Here is a 15,257-nt window from a genome sequence, read left to right as displayed (position 1 = left end):
TGTGGAGCCATTTGTTGCATATTTAATTGATTTTTTCTTAAAATTATTTTCTCAGTTGGCATTGTAGGCAGCAGCAGCACCATGGGGAGAACGAGTTTAGGCGTAGTTGTTATCTTTTAGTGTAAGTTTTGAAAAGGTAGAAATCCTTTGGGTACCACAGGACAGAGGTGGTCCATGCCCAGAGAGGTGGAGTCGTCATTTTTACACAGAAACACTGAAACCTAAGATTGACAGCTGGTTGTTTCCTCTTGCCCAGGAATTTCTGTTCTTCCAGAGGAAATAAATCAACATTTCTGGAGTGATTTCCAGATATGATAAAGGTGTTGCATAAACACAGAGAGCAACTGCAAGTCCTGCACTAAGGGGGGAGAAAGAAGGAAAATAAAGTTTGTAGCAAAGGAGGTTTTTAGTTAAATGAGCTTTGAGCAGGGGGATTGGACAAGAGGAAATCCAGAGGTGCCTTCCAACCTCACCCATCCTGTCATTCTGTGAAATCGTGGGTTATGAACCATTCTGTGATTTATTTTTTCCCTAGAAATGAAAACGATCTGTGGTTCCTATTTTTGGAGTTTGTACCAGTGCTACCCATGATGGAAAGTGCTGGAAATCAAAACAGTGAAAAAGCCAAAGCAGTGTGACCTCAGACTCACAAGGTAAGATTTATTTAAGAGAGGTCACACCTGGTTTTTCTTGCTTTCCCTTTGACTGATAAGTGCATTTGAGATGAATATAATCTGAATTACAGCAAAGAAGGCTCCAAATGATAAATAATGCTGTTTATATCCCCTTACCAATTGAATAATTTACAGTAAAAAAAGGGCTTTTGTGGCTCCTGGTAACGTTCCTACTAAATAATTACAGATTGGATTTCAAGGGATAATGCAGCAAGTGAGAACATCTGAGAGGTGAAGTTTGAATTTCTCAGAATTAAAAGATTTTACCACAAATTCTTTTGCGAATGCAACAAAATTAAGAAGTGAAATTAAAAAACCAAAAAACCAAAAACCAATTTTTTGAGGCGCAGCTGGAAAAAGAGCGCATCAATACTCAGTTATACATTATGCACAATTCCAATCCTCCTAGCAGAGGAATTTTCTTTTCAGAACTGTGCTAGTTTAATTAAAAGAAAAGATAAAAATTGTAGTTCAAAAATACTTCAGTTCCAGAATATCTGTTAAGTACGAGCAGGGTAGGATTCCTTTATTACACCCTGAATTCTCTTTAATTGCTTTTAGCCTGTCTGAAACAGAAAGAAAAGGCAATAAAGGGACCAACCTTTTCCTATAAGCCAGACACACAATGATTTGCAGTCTCCATTCCCCACTGCACTCTGGAATGCTCAAGCTTTGTTTGTTTGAATTTAGTACTTATGATTATAAATTATCTACTCATAACCAAAGTCATTTGCATAGGAAAATTATCTTGCATCAAGTAGGATTTTAGTGCTTGTGTTTTAATACTGTAACAGCCTGTTAGTGTGGAGATAATTAAAGGGATCCTGTAAACTCGAATTTGGTCTGAAAGATACCCTAAAAAAGAGAAAAAAGCCAGTATGGAATTTAGCACTGCCCCTAAATACTCTCACAAACTAAAGCAAAAAACATTTTAGCGGATTTAAAGCTCAAAAAGCTAAAATAAACAAAAATCACTAAACCCAGCTGCTGCATCACCCACAAGAGGAAAATACAGAATCATGGAATTGTTAAGGCTGGAAAAGACCTTTGAGACCTTCAAGTCCAATCTTCAGCCCAGTCCCACGTGTTCAGCACTGACCCCTGTCCCCAAGTGCCACATCCACACGTCCTTCAAACCCCTCCTGGATGGTGACCCCAGCACTGCCCTGGGCAGCCTGTCCTGATGCCTGACCATCCTTTCAGTGAGGAAATTCTTCCTAATATCCACTCCAAGCCTGTCCTGCTGCACCTTGAGTCTGTTTCCCCATGTTTCTGTTGATGGTTCCCACCACATGGGGGAAGGGGATTAACCAAATTCAGTGTCCTTTACACATCATTGACTGTAAAGGTGTCTCAAAGTATTGTCCTGGATCAAATCCTTATCCTTACATCTTTTTCCATTGGATGCCCAGCTGAAAGTGGGAATTTCACTTTATAAAAGCTGGAAAATGTTTATTTTTAAACTCTGTATATTTTTTAAGCCTTCACTAAAACTGTCCTGGGATAATACAGCTCACTAGCTGGGGTTAAAAAAAATCATTTTATTGCTTTTTCTCCTCCTGTTTATTTTTGTCCTGCAGGAAGGGAGAATATCTTAAACTTGTCATGGTGGTGTCTGTCTGGAAAGAAATTAATCTTGGAGCTTTGCCCCTCCAAACCTCTCTTGAAAACAATCTTTAATCCTCACCCAAGTCCTGGTGCTATGGTACACATCAAAGTGACTTCAGAGCAGGTGAGTCTGACCCTTCCAGCATCAGTCATTTAAAGGACATATAGGAGAGAAGGGCTGGGGATTCACTTTTGGGTACCAAGAGTCATTGTTGTAAATGAAAGACAGAATCATGGAATGGTTTGGGTTGGAAGGGACATTAAAGCTCATTTCACTCCACCTCCTGGGACACCTCCCACTGTCCCAGGCTGCTCCAAGCCCCAGCGTCCAGCCTGGCCTTGGACACTTCCAGGGATCCAGGGGCAGCCACAGCTGCTCTGGGCACCCTGTGCCAGGGCCTGCCCACCCTCACAGGGAGGAATTCCTTCCTAATATCCCATTAAACCTTCCCTAGTTCAGCTGGTGGCCATTCCCCCTTTTCCTGCCACTCCATGCCCTTGTGAAGAGTCCCTCTCCATCCTTGAAAGCCCCTTCAGGTGCTCATGTTATCTTATATTCTTCTATTATCAATAATTACTAATATCAGAACAGCGTTAATCCACCCACATCTCTCACAGGTGATTTCTGGAGTTCTCATGCTGGGAATGGTTTCTGGAGTTCTCATGATGGGAAGAGCCTTCTCCTGCCCAGGAGCAGGGTGAACAAGCTCATGTAAGAAATGTGTAGAGCCTGCAGCGACCCCAGCCTGCACTGCTGTGATGTGTGAGCTGAGACAGAACTTGCACTGAGATTTAAGGTCTGTGAACCAGATTTTGGCTCTAAAACAACCTCCCTCTTCTAACCTGTGCTTGTACATTCCTGACTCAGACACAGGAGATGGTGCCTCAGTCTCTGCTCAGTGCAGAGGATGAGGAGATGGTAAATGAGAAACTCCTCAGGCAGTGTCAGCACAGAGATTTTGTAGCTCTTGAAATAAGACCTGGAACTTCGTAAAAATAAAGTGTTTCCTTCCTCTTCTGTCCTCACAAGCTTCTTTTGGCTTTTTAAAGTGGTCACTGTGAATCATCGGGCATGGCAGGTAAATACAGTGGAGCCTTGTTCTTCTCAGATTAATAATGTTAATAACCATTAATAATAAGTCTTTAATAAGCCATAATGCTACAATTTCCAGGAAGTTTTTCCCGCTGACTGTGGTCAGAGTGTGGACTGGAATCTGTGCAGTGATCACTGCAGCAAATGCTTCTGCCTCATGGAAAGGGAGAAACAAATGAAAGAAAGAAATGAAAGAAACGGGATAGAAGTGGGTTAGTTGTGTGATAAGTGAGCAGGAATTTACACCAGAAAAATCATATTTTGTGGTCAATGCACTTGCTTGTAAATAGAAAAACATTCTCTTCTTTCATTAATTAGGCCAAAGCAGACTTCTCTCTCTCTGTGTTGAAGGAGTGAATTATGATCTGGGAAGAAGAATGGTGTAGATTGAGGCAAAGCAGCTGATATCAAAGGGAGATGAAATGTTCTATTCAAGATGTTACAATCTCTTCCCTCTCCTTTAATTCCTACTGTGCCAATGCTTCAGAGGTGCACACCGATAGCTCAGTGAAGAGGAATTCCCGTGCTGGCTCCGTGTGATTATCTGAGCAGCCCCTTGCAGGAACTGGAAATGCCTGTCCTGAGATTCCCACCCCCATCAGCTCCACACATTGTGAGGAAAACCCAGCTTAACATTTTCATTGATGTCTTCAGGTTTTCTGTAAGTATGAGCAACTTACCTCAAAAATGATATCAGAACCAAGTCATGATTTTCCTGAAGGTTGCACAGGTGTTTATTGATCAAAGCACGAATGGGATATCACTCAGTCATTCACATCTCAGGTGTTTGGGCTTTTTAACACTCTGACTAAATTTTCTGAAAATGTTCCTCAGTGATCAGAGAAAACCACAGAAGTGGTTTCTTATCTGGTTCATTTGCTTGGTTGATTGGTTGGTTTGTGACTTTCTTTTGGTTTGGTGTTTTATAAAATGTCTATTTCTAACTTAATTAAGACTGAAGGAGGGAATTAGCTGCCTGATTGGGATAAGTATCCTAATAGTGCTATTATAGAATCACAGAATAGTTTGGGGTGGAATAGACGTTAAAGATCATCCCAAATCCTGCAGGGACACCTCCCACTAGACCATGGTGCTCCAAGCTCCATCTATTTATTTTCCAAGTATATACTTTCCTTTTACAATGGTGGGATTAAAACCTCAGGCTGCTTTAAAAGTTACTCAGTCAAAGGGCTTAAAGACCCATAAGGAGTTCCTGAAAATGCCTTCAGGAGTGACAGGATTATATTTGTGAGTGCTGTGGGATGGTGGAATTTAGTACAGAAACTTAGACCACCCTTTGAAAACTTCCTAAAGTGCAAATTTCCCTCTTCACAACAAAATGTGTTTCCTACAGGTTTTGGTTTTACTCACTTGGATACCTGGGAGCAGAACTCAGCCTGGAGAAGTTTTCACTGTGTCACTTGCAGGGAAATCTCCTCACGAGCTGCTGGAACCTCCAGAGTCCATCCCAGCTTCAACCATCCTGGGATTCTGTGTGAGTAAATGTGGAATCCCAGGGGATTTTATCATTCAGCTGTGACTTCACTGCCATAAGGATTCACCAGCAACCACTCAGGGGCTCACATTCCCTGGCACTGTAAAGGATCATCATTAAATGCAAAATTAATAAAAAGCCAAACAGAAAAAAAAAAAACAAAACCCCAAAAAACCAAAACCAAAGTTCTCAAAGTTCCATGGAAATGCATTTTATTTATTTTTTTATTTTTTAAATGTGAACAATCAATCCCACTTATGTATCAGAATCTGCCTTCACTGGATAATGATTCTTAGCTGGTATTTTCTCTTTATCCCTGCATTCCAAAGGAGTTTTTTTGAACACTTCAGGTTTGCTAGGATTTGGAAGTTTTAACTTTCATTTTCCCTTTCACTAACACTCTGTCTCTCCACTGAACTGAGCTCTTTTTACATATTATTTTCACCAGAAAACCGTCTCACCATTTTCCAACCTAAACCCACGATTTCCAATAATTCTTTTCCTCCCCACTCTCGCATTCATCTCCTCACACCAGAGGTCACTCCCTCAACCTTGCCATTATTTTATGATGGATGCATTTTCTGGGACTCTTTGTGTCGTTTGATCATTGATCACTTTCCCCCTCTCTTTACAATAGATGTGCCAATACCAATTAATCTTGAACCACTTGTTATTTTGTGACCTTTAGAAAGGCCACGTCTCATGATTTATTTGCTTCTGCTGGGTGCATTCAGAGATTGTTTTGCTGTGGTAACATCAGGGGTTTTCTGTGATTTTCAACTCATTTCCTCTGCTCCAAACGAACCCCCATCAAGCCATATTGACATTCTCACTCGGCTGGAGACTGGTAAATGTTATCTGGAGGACTGCTCTGTTTGATTTCCTAATTTTAATTGCTCCAGGCGATTCCTCCGGCACTAAAGTTAATTACAGAGAAAGAGACTTGCAGGCACTGCCGAGGGAACGTGGCCCTGCTGAGGGGAGCAGCAGGATGCGGGATGGAGCCGGGGATGGGGTGGGAGGAGGCAGGTGTCAGATGCTGGGGGTGGGGAGGGTGGCACTGAGGACTTTGGGGGAGGTGGAAGAGAAGGAGCAGAAAGAGGAGCTTGTGGATATCTTCATGTGGGGAGGCAGAGCTCTGTTTTTAAAAGGTAAGAAGTTGTTGGGGTTTTTTTGTTAATTTTTTTTCTATCTGGCTTTGAGTGAATAAGTTGTTGCTTTTCCCTGTTGTTTCAAAATTCACAATTTAATAGTTTTATACCATTTCTTCCTTTTTTTTTTTTTCCTTCAAATAGGTGAAGTTATTGTAATATTTCAAAACTAAGTTGCAGTTTTTAGGTATTTTTTTAAGAAAAGGATCATTATCTCCTCTCCTGGGTAAGTACAGCTCTTCGTGATTTTATGTTAACCTGTTTCTCTAGATTGTAATAATCATGTTCTTTCTCTATATAATTCAAATAGACTTCACTGGAGAGATCTTTGCCTGGAGGAGCTGGAGAGGGCAAATATTAATATAAATTTTACTATTGGCAACTATTGCTATTTGACCCTCTCATAAGTTCTTGCCTGCCCCTTCCATGGGATCTGGAGTCCATATTTTTGACTGACTTGCAGAAAATTAAAGTTAAATGTCAGCCCACCAGAGTATGGCTTTGAAAGTCAGAGTTTTCATTTCTTTCAGACCTCATATACTTATCTCAGTATATGGCATCTTGCTTTAAGGAACATTTTTACAATTTATTTATGTAAAATGCTGGAATCACATAAATTATGTCACAGTAAGAAAAGTACCGTGGGCCATAGTTTGAAGTCCTGTCTCAAAAGAGAAACTATAAATGAAAATAAAGTCATTTATCTGTGGATATAACATCCAGCTGTGGATCTGCTGTATGCAAAGAATGCCAAACCTCACAGTGAATTTTTCAAGCCCAAACCACAAGATTTTGCTGTTCACACAGAAGAAGACTCCTGTAAAGGCTATTTTACTTGCTGGGATTTAGCCTGGATCAAAGAATTCCCGATTGAGGCAGTGCCTCAGTGACTGACAGCCAAGAGTCACCTGAGGAAAATGAAATGCACCCAGGCTGATGAAATCCTTGCTCCTGGTTCTGCCCAGAGAGGGTGATCTGTGGGGTTACAGGCATCAAACCAGTTTGAGCTGAACTAAGAATTCCAGTAATTTCACATATCCTTGAAGGCTTCTCCCTAGAAAGGTAAAGATGAAAAATATTGGTTCCTATTTTGTTCTCCTGGATCCAAAAGCTGAAAACCTTAAATAAAGTTTAAAAAAGTGTGTACTAAGCCTAGTTTAAAAATAATTTTCCTCTTCTCTCTTCTACTGTCCAAATGGGAAAACTGCAGCTGCTTTTGCTACCTGGCCAGGTGAGGGTGGACTTCCCCCCCTGTTGGTCTTGTTCATTTTCTTAAGGACCAGGCAAAATTTGCTGAAGGAGGTGGATGAGCCATAGTGGAAAATCTTGAGCTGGGTAGGGGAAGTCAGATAAAACTGTGACTGTTCCTGGCACTGTGCAAAATTCAGTGGCATTGTTGCCACCAGGCGTTGATGGGCATGGAGTGATCCTGTGGCCTCTGAGCAGGGAGCAGGCGAGTTAAACCTCAGCTCAGGTGTCCAGCACCAGCTGCTCTGCACTAACAGCTCATGTGCACAGCCCTGCTCCAGACAAGGATGAGGTAATGCAGCCTGACCTAAAGTCCTGGCTTTAAATTAAACCCAATTACCTCACACTCCTTGTGAACCGAGAGCACACCCAGGCACCAAATGATCAGTGTAATTTAGTGAGACAGATAATTGGTCTGCAGGACTGGAACAGCTTTTTGTGGGGAAGAGAAGAGGAAAAGATGAAGAAAAGCACATGAGGAATGTTTGTGATATCTGATGGACTGGAAGGAGTTAGGCAGGAGAGGAACGTCAGAAATTTACTGTCTTTCTGAGAAAAAAAGAGTCTTGCACTGGCTTTCAGATCCTCTCTGACTCCAGGAGACAGTTTAAGACCAGATTTCCAGGAAAGAAAAATTCTAATGGCACAATCCTAGCAAGTGTGGAGAAAAAAGCCCAGAGTGAGTGTGGATTAATTCCAGTTATGTTAAGTACTGCCTTTAGGATTCACATTCTGCAGCACTTGGAAGGACTGGGCAGAAATAAGAGCACGGTGCTGAACATGCACAGGATAAATCTTTGGACCATAAAGAGCAAGAATGAATTCCTTAAAGGAAGGTGATAGATGATCCCAGCTCTCCAGATCTACAGACCTGCCATTATTCCCAGGACAAACTGTCATTAAGTGTCTGTATCCAGCTCTGAAAGAAATGCCACAGACCTTCCCAAAAGCCATAGCAGGCGTTTGGAACATGCAACTGGTTATTTTCTGAGGTAAAAATGATTTACCCAAAATCTTACACAGTCTGCCAATCCAGGATATCCTAACAGGGAAGACTCTGGATTTTGCTAATTACTGGGATGAAGTTTGAAAGAGAAAATGTATTACAACAAAAATTGGGTGTTTGACTCTTTCCAGACCTTTCCACAGCTCTGTCCATGCCTGGTGCTCATGGATGGGCCCTCACTGGAGCTGCAGGTGCTGCTGGGCTAAAGAGGAGCTCCTGCAAACAGGGGACCTTGGTACAGAGCAGAAAGAACACATTTCTTACTCTATCTTGAAGCTGGAGGCAGTTTTGTGCCACTGCAGTGCATGGAGAGATTTCCTGAGGTGCTTGTGTCACCCAAGGCACGCTTGCATCCCACTCAGGCTGTCCCAAGCTTCTTCCAAAGAGGGTTGTGGACTCCAAAATCCCAGACAAATGTGCTCCTCCCTAAGCTGCCAGAGGTGTTCAGCAGAGCACAGTTCTGCCCTGGCTTAGGAGAGGCAGCTCATCTCTGTCACCTCCTCTTTGTCATCTCAGGAAATAATGAATTTAAGGCCTCCACAAGGACAGGAGCCTATTACAGCTCTGGCTTGCTTTATTCCCAGTTAAAAGTCCTCTCCCTCTGTCATTCATCCCTGACAAGTGTGATGTTTAGGAGTCAGAGACGTGCGCACCTCTGCAGGCAGGTGTGATTTCTGCATCACTAGTGTCCTTCCAATGCACCAGCACCATCCGTTCTGCCCCGTGAGGGTACCATGAATCAGGGGCGTGGTGCTGCAGCCTGAGCCCTTTGCTACCTGTGGAAATTCATCCTGCATTTTCAGGTCATTTCTTCTTTTGGGTGCTTCAGTCTTTTTCGTATCAACCACAGAACACCCTTGCTCTTTTGGCAATGTGCCCATGCTCTGGGGGAAAAAATAAAAATGGGGAGAAGAAAAAATTCTTAAATTTCCCCGCTGTTCAATACAAAAGTTAACAAACTTCCAAACTGTGGGTGTCATTTTAAAAGCAACAGAGTTGCCACCTTTCTGAAAACAATGGTGCAAGAAAGGCAGCTCTGTGCTCCTAGAGTGTTTGACATTTTCTGTGCAGCAGATATTGACTCCAACATTCCCTTGACAGAGCAAAAAAATTCATTTTGTGAATTGTATTGACAGCCTAAGTAGGCTCTTTCTTCTCCCTTGAATGAGCTTCTCTAACTTATTAACTCAGCCTTGAGGGGTTTAAATACTTACATCCAAAACTGAGATCTATTTACAGCCCAACATGTATTTTGATATTCAGGAGACATGGGATGAAAGTTCCCATGAAATCAAACTGCTGTAAAACTTCCCAGAGCAGCCCAGTGATGAGGTGATGTCCTTGTACAGCAGGTCCTACATCATCTTATGGATAATCAGCTTCAGGCACGCTCTAAAGTGCCAATTTCCACATTTGTCATGAATTTCAATCCCCAGAACAAGCCTGCCTTGGGATGTTGAGGTAAAAAAATGGGAATTTTAGAAATTCACTTCAGGTAATTTTATCTGATGAAAAAGGAACTTTGGTTTTAATTAAAATAAACCCCTCAATTTTGTACCGGAAAATTCACCAATACTTCAAACATCCCCCTCCATCCATGCCTCTAATTTTGATGACAAACACAGAAAACAAGTCTCCAGGATTATTGTTTAATGAATCATAGTTTGATTAAAACCTCTCTGCATCCTACCTTTTAACAGCACACCTGGAATATACCAGCTCTCCCAAGATGGCAAGTTTTCCAAAGAGTAAAACCTCAGGTTTCATCCCTGATGAGCCAGATTTCAGAGGACTCAATCTCAGCCCATTTGGATCTCATACCCTAAACAGACCAAGATTAATTGGGGTTTTTTTTGCTTGCAGAACCATCCATATGTTTCTGGATAAAGGAAGATGAAAATTGGCTGCCTTTTCAAAGGCTAATTCAAGAAACTTCCAAAGTCTTCTGTTCTTTCTACTGATCCATCAACATTTTCATAGACCAACTGTTTTCTTTTCAAGCTGTGGTAGGTTCAATGAAATAGGATGAATCTGTTCAGATTCTTTTTAACTGGGAGAAAGTGAGGTAACAGCCACTCTTCCTTAAAATCTCTTTGGTGAAGTGCAGCTGTGGCAGCCAGGGGAGCTCATTAAACCCTATCCAGAGTTTTCCAGGACATAAACTTAAGACAAGTGTTTGTCTTCCAACCTGCTGCTTCTTGTGAAAATTCCTGCTTTTTCACTGAATTCTGCTCTGCAATAGAAATGGAGATTTTGGTTTATCCCATGGCATCCTATTCCTGTGACTCAAGAATTCCTCTGATCAAGGCTCTGAGTTTATGCAGCAGGTTCCACATCAGGGTGGCCCTGGAGAGGTTCTCTGGGAAGAGCTTTTCTCTCCTCCCACCTCTCCTTCACCTCTCCAGTTTTTCCTCTGTCTCAGGCTTCGTGCAGCAGGGTCTTTGAACTGCCTGAAGTGGGAATCTTGTGCTCCAGTAATGCAAAGAGCACTGAACAGCAGGATCCTCCAGGAACTGCTGGCTGACTTCCCCACTGACTGCACGTCCCGACCTTTTCCTGAGGGCGCAGCCCCTTCTGCTCCATTTAGGCTCATCCGTCAGAAGCAAATGGGCTCTTCCAGAACTGGAGAATGAGAAGTTGCTGAGCTGAAAGTTTCTGTGCTCCCTCCTCTCCTTGAAGGCAGGAACTGCAGGTAGCAGTGGAGTGCCCGGAGTTTCCTGTCTGGAATCAAAAATTGCTGCTGGAAATTCCAAACTGTCCTCTCCTCCCTCACCTCGAGGGACTTGGGGTTGCTGCTGCCATATTCCTGAATACAGTCAGAGTTTGGAATGAAGTTCACATATTCCTAATGACCAGAACAATAGAAGAGTAAAAAGAGTTAAGGTTGTGGAGTGACCGCTGTGAAATTGTCTGATCCCTGCAGCATCCTTTGAGGAAAGCAAAAGCAATCCCAAGCCAGCAGCTACAGCTAAGAGATTCTGTTCTGCAGAATATACACTGTTAAATACATCTATGGATCATGAAAATAAAAAAAAAAAAACCTGACTTTTTTATTTATAACCACCTCTAAAGTAAATATCATCCCACAGACAGTCTCATACAGACCCAGTCTATTCGGGATTGTGGGGGAGTGCAATGTTTGCTACACAAGTTCCCAGGAATCAAAACAAGCAGTTGAGCATCAGTGAGGAAATAAAAGCCTCCTGTGCCAAAGGCAGACAGGGAGTAACCAGCTGTAGAGACACCATGGCAAACACTGCAGATCCATTTAGTATGTACAAGTGCAGTGCTGAAATCCTGCCACCATCACCCAGGAAAATCCAAGAATGAACCCAGTGGAACAGAGACTCCAGCCCAGAGTGGAGGATCAGCCAGTGCTGAGAGTTTACAGACAAATCCTGTGTGGCTGTGGGAGTTCCATCCCAAATATCCATCAGTTGCATCCAATGGTCTGCACAAAAATCTTCCAAACTGCCCGGTCACAGGACAAGGTTGGGAAGATCAAGGTCGGAATTTGCTGCTTTGCCTGTGGAACATGGATGGGAAGACACTGGGAGAGCATTTCTGTGATCCCAGGAAGGTTTAATCTTTTATTTGGAGCTTCCCAGTACCATGTTGCTAGGAAACATTTGCAGTATAACTAAGGAGGAATGAAATATCTTACAGACTTGCACAATATCCCGGTGTTAAGTGAGGAGCACAATTGCTTAAAAGCCATCATTAGTGTCAAGAGCTGAAAACACGGCAGCATTCTCAATTCATTTTAAATTTTAGTGACTTTCATCCAGAATTTAATTTTTTTCTTTGGAAAACCAGAGAGCCCTCGCCTAGAAAAGCTCAGTGACAACTCTGTAATATCATTGGAAGATCAAAGACTTTGTTTTTAGTTAAAAAGGTGATCTATGTGGAAAGCAGCCACAACTTCTACTCTGTAGCAACATTTATTATTTATTGGCAATGTTAACAGTAAATAAAAGTAGTAAGTACTAATTTTCAAGTTGTGAATTAAACTGAATGAGAAGTAATGCACTAGATGAAGCAAAATAAATATATATATGTTATGTGCACTCAAATTAAAGGAAGTCAATTAACCCTTGGATTTCTAGGACTGAATATATGCTAAAGACAAGACAAAGGTAGAGGTTGATCAGAAATATGAGAGCAATGGATTAGGAGGATAATTGGATTTTAAATGTCACTAAACCACCTCCGGGCTACTGAATTGGGTCTTCAAATACTCTGAATTATGACAAAAATAGGTCTAGTTCCTATACATCCATCTACATCCAGTCCTGAACCTGTCAAATGAATCCTCCCCTGTTGCAAAGATGAGAAATGCCATCATATTTAAATCACTTCACAGCACCAGAAATAACCACACAAAGATCAGCAAACCTACTTTGGTTAAAAAGAGCATAAACTCAAAGAACAAAGTTTCCTGCCAGTCCTCCTCCTTCCTTTTCAACTTTTTCTAGACAAAAACTTTTGGTGACATCAATTGCTCTCCTGGTTTCTATTGGTTTTATTGTCTAAATAAAGCAAAGAGAAATTCTTTCCCTTTTATAAGGTATAAATCACACCATTTTCATCCTTTAGCCCTAATCCCTCAAAAGGAAAAACACAAATATAGAACGTCACACTTTTAGTCACTTTTCTTTCTTTGATTATTTACCAGGTTTGAGTTTCTCTTCTCCATCTTGTGATAACTTTCTTCTCTCATCTCTTTGTTCCAGTATTTGGAACAGCTTGAATTTGACAGATCAGATTTGGTGAGTGTTAACAAGCTAACGTCAGCAAAACATTTTTCCAAATAGTTTCTTACAACTGTAGCACTGTTAGATGGGTTTGGATGATTTTGGCAGCCACTGGAGAAATTAATTTGCAGCAAATTGCAATATTTAAAAAATTCCTAATACAGGGCTTTGATGGAATTTCCCATGCTGCAATTCATTTAAGATAATCAGACACTGTGGTTTCATTGTGCTGTGAGGATTCTTCCTCATTTCCTTCGTAAGAGTAATTTCATTTTTCTTCTCTCCACAGTGAAAAGCCATAAAAGAGAAGAATCTCCATCTCCTCCTGCCTTCAGCCTCACCCCAGTGTGGACATTACCCTTATTTGTGTGCTCTGTGGGCTGGGGCACACCAAAGGCACGAGTTCTCCAGCATTTTATCCCTAATGGTGGTCAATAATTGGTGCCAAGGAAATATATAAAGGAAAAAACCTTTCAGCCACTTCCTGCTCCCAGATTTATGGAGCCTCGTAGCCTTTCCACTTGTGCCACTTTATTTCCTGGGTATTTTGCAAAATTTACTTGGCAGTGCTTGGCCATGGTGAAAAATGTTATCTTTAAATAGAAACCTGGTTTGGAGGCTTTGTGCACTCCCACCAGGATGTCAGGAAAATCTACCTGATCATCACAGGTTCTGGTTCCTTTTTTCATTGCTCACCATGGCAGAAAGTAATTTTATTAAAACTATGATAACACCGTTTTATTATCCTAGTAGAAAAAGAAATCTTTCTGAATTTTAAGGGCAAGGTGAATTCATAGGAAAAAGTTTGCACTTATCATAAGTAAAACCTATGTACCAGGTCATGTGTAAATACATGTTTGATCAGCCAAAGCTCTTTGCCTTCTACCAATCCCCAGGGTGCAATTGGAGTGACCCATCTGGTTTGCTGAACAACAAAGTCTGTTCTACTGAATAATTTGAGACACTGGAGAAGGTAAAGTATCAAAGTTTCCAAATCCTGAGTGAAAACAGGGTGTTTGTGCTCTGTTATTCCTAATTTTGTCTCGCAGGTTCCTGAATCTGTTTCTTGTAGAATCCAGGAGAAGCCCAAGATGTCTTTGCCAATCTGATGGTAAAATAAGATTGTTAAAATGTGTTAAATTCGGAGTCACTACACCTGTATGAAAAGTTCATCTGCTTTAAAAGCTCAGGCAAGTCAGTTCACAAAATAATCCCTCCAGATAATTTGTATCTGATCACTCAGGGCATCCTTTGGAAAGCAGATGTGTTATGCCAGGATTATTTGATATTGCAACCATTTGAGAGCATGTCCTCCAAAAGTTAAGGAATATTTTTTCCAGAGTAGACAAGAGCACTTTGTTTTTTTTTTTTAACTAAGGGTTTGGATTCAGTCAGGAATCTGAAATAGAATCCTTGGTGCAACAAGCAGCAACAGACTTCAGAGTTGATAATGACTTTGACTTTGGCAGATAAAGCAGCTCCTGACAAAACTCCCTGACCATCCTACCGGGGAGTTTAACCACACTGACTCAAATGGAAATGGCAAACCATGCAAATGCTGCGTTCTCAGCAGGAGGGTGATTTATTCCTCTTTTCCATAACAATGACACTTCCTCTGTTAGTCGGGGAGTTGATGGTGGAGATTTGTGAGCTCCTTACCCACGTCTCCCTTGCCAGGGAGGTTTCTACTGAGCCAAGCAAACAAGACACCACCAGCTTTCCTGCATCTCAGCAGGGAAGTGTGGCCTGGAAACCTGCTAAAAATCAAACCCAGGGAATCCTCCTGAAGTCAAAGCTTTGTGGGGCATGAAACAGTTCGGAGAGAAAACTCCAAGTAGGGATTCAGGGTCTCCTTTAACTTGGCCGTGATCTCTATATGAAATGCTAATTCCCACTGGGATGGAACAGGAAGTTTGACATTACAAGGATGTGTTTTACCCTGTACAGATCCAGAAAACTTCTCTGCCCTAAAAACCCCCATGATTTGTTTTGTGTGGTTTTCCAGTTCTTCTAATTTGCTTCCAAAAAGTATCCTGTATGTCAATGTTTAACCTTTTTCTTTCCAAAATGAAGGTTACTTCAGCTGAAGGAAACATTCAGTAGGATGATTTCTTTTATTTCCTTAAACTTCAGTAGATGACTTAGCATCTGAACAGCTTTTTCTTGGAGCTTTTTTTCCTTAGGAAAATACTCTTCAAGGACTCATGGAGAGTTGAAAAATACACAAA

General features: G+C 41.5%; 1 long non-coding RNA gene across 1 annotated transcript in view; it reads left to right on the top strand.

Moving 5' to 3' along the window:
• The first annotated feature begins 539 nt into the window (after positions 1–539).
• LOC109144331 overlaps positions 540–15,257 on the top strand; it is a 32,932-nt gene continuing 18,214 nt past the window's right edge. Inside the window, exons 1-9 of the long non-coding RNA XR_005602693.1 lie at positions 540–653; positions 2,255–2,406; positions 2,901–3,079; positions 3,863–4,036; positions 4,730–4,870; positions 6,166–6,247; positions 10,139–10,281; positions 12,951–13,044; positions 13,319–14,002. This is a non-coding gene — a long non-coding RNA (uncharacterized LOC109144331). The remainder of the gene's footprint in view (positions 654–2,254; positions 2,407–2,900; positions 3,080–3,862; positions 4,037–4,729; positions 4,871–6,165; positions 6,248–10,138; positions 10,282–12,950; positions 13,045–13,318; positions 14,003–15,257) is intronic.

Source organism: Corvus cornix, chromosome 9 (assembly GCF_000738735.6).
Source record: "Corvus cornix cornix isolate S_Up_H32 chromosome 9, ASM73873v5, whole genome shotgun sequence".
Classification (NCBI taxonomy): Eukaryota; Metazoa; Chordata; class Aves; order Passeriformes; family Corvidae; genus Corvus; species Corvus cornix.
The sequence above is the reverse complement of the archived record's forward strand: the minus strand, read 5'-3'. Positions and strand labels throughout refer to the sequence as shown.